The sequence below is a fragment of the Octopus sinensis genome, linkage group LG7, assembly GCF_006345805.1.
Source record: "Octopus sinensis linkage group LG7, ASM634580v1, whole genome shotgun sequence".
Taxonomy (NCBI): domain Eukaryota; kingdom Metazoa; phylum Mollusca; class Cephalopoda; order Octopoda; family Octopodidae; genus Octopus; species Octopus sinensis.
This window is the reverse complement of record NC_043003.1, coordinates 75681884-75683508: the sequence shown is the minus strand read 5'-3', so window position 1 is coordinate 75683508 and position 1625 is coordinate 75681884. Positions and strand designations below refer to the sequence as shown.

General features: G+C 37.6%; 1 pseudogene; it reads left to right on the top strand.

The window, feature by feature from the left end:
- The first annotated feature begins 1261 nt into the window (after positions 1-1261).
- On the top strand, positions 1262-1420 carry LOC115214541 (annotated as a pseudogene).
- Positions 1421-1625: the final 205 nt, after the last annotated feature.

The following is a 1625-nucleotide window of genomic DNA, read 5'->3' as shown; positions in this document are numbered from 1 at the left end:
ATATATCTTAGTAAGAAAACTAAAAGTAAGAACATAACTAATACTGACTTCACTGGAGACAATTATAAACCACATGGAAACTTAACGGCTGCTACTTTTACTACTACTACTACTACTACTACTACTGCTGCTGCTACTACTACTACTACTACTACTACTACTACTCTACTATCACTACTATTACTACTACTACTACTACTGCTGCTGCTGCTACTACTGCTGCTGCTGCTACTGCCACTGTTGCTACTACTAATACTTTTACTACTACTACTAATGCTGCTACTGCCACTGTTGCTACTACTAATACTTTTACTACTACTACTAATGCTGCTGCTGCTACTGTTGCTACTACTAATACTCTTACTACTACTACTACTACTACTACTACTACTACTACTACTACTTCTACTATTACTACTACTACTAATACATCTATATATTTTAATTGAGCATCTGTTAGCAATCTTCCTATATTTATGGTTTACTATCAAATGCGTATCTAAAAATGAATTTCTTGTGTACGTTAGTTTTAACATTTAGTGAGAAAAGAGGGGTTGAGGCAAACTATATTTTTCTAGTTCTATTTTGAAGTCTATTCTTAAGATTCATATTTATGTATGATGGGTTGAAATATATTTGAAGGGATGTAATATTTATTTGAAGGATTGTAATATATTTGAAGCCACTGTTAGCTAGGACATTGCTATAGTATCAAATATTTCTTTAGAAGATGAGAGATTAGACATCCCTTTATTGTTGTTAGTTAACAGGGTTTTATACACCTGGGTGGGGGTAAAGTGCTGCAGGTGTCTGTAGGAGAGTTTCTCATTTGGTTTATGGTACTGTTTAAATCTAGGAACACATCTAAAAATCGACTTTGGATCATAATTTTCAGGTCTAAATTATTAAAGATATCAAAAAGTATTTTCCTAAGCACCATGAGGTATTTCCAAAACGCTGTCTCGGTATAAGTCAATATCAAGGACGGAAACTTGTATTTCATATCAAGAGAAATACAAGATCACAGATGTCCGCACTGTCATACGATACTATTGATACTTAGGACAATTTACCATTTTAATATTTCCACCCATGCTGGGCCCTTACTAAGTAAAAGTGTTTTTCTCGTGTGGATGATAAAGTCCAGGTTTATATGGACTCTATCAGCAGGTTTTTTTTTTCGAAATCAATAGCATTTATTGAGGGATAAAACTCTACAATATCAACCATGAATATATGTAGGCGGATGAATGTGTGGTAAGATGTTTGACGGGGGATCACTCGGCTCGTCCGCCGATGAAGAGCGCGGCTATCTGCGTGAACTGATGCGAATTGCAAGATTCAGTGAACATCGACACCTCGAAGGTACATTGCGGCCCCAGGATCCCATCGTTCTGGGGCCCCGTCCGGTCGAATTTTTTTTTTTTTTAGGCGGCGAGCTGGTAGAAACGTTAGCAAGCCGGCGAAATGCTTAGCGGTATTTTGTCTGCGGCTACCCTTCTGAGTTCAAATTCCGCCAAGGTCGACTTTGCCTTTCATCCTTCGGGGGTCGATTAAATAAGTACCAGTTACGCACTGGGGTCGATATATATTTCTTTACTACCCACAAGGGGTTAACACAGAGG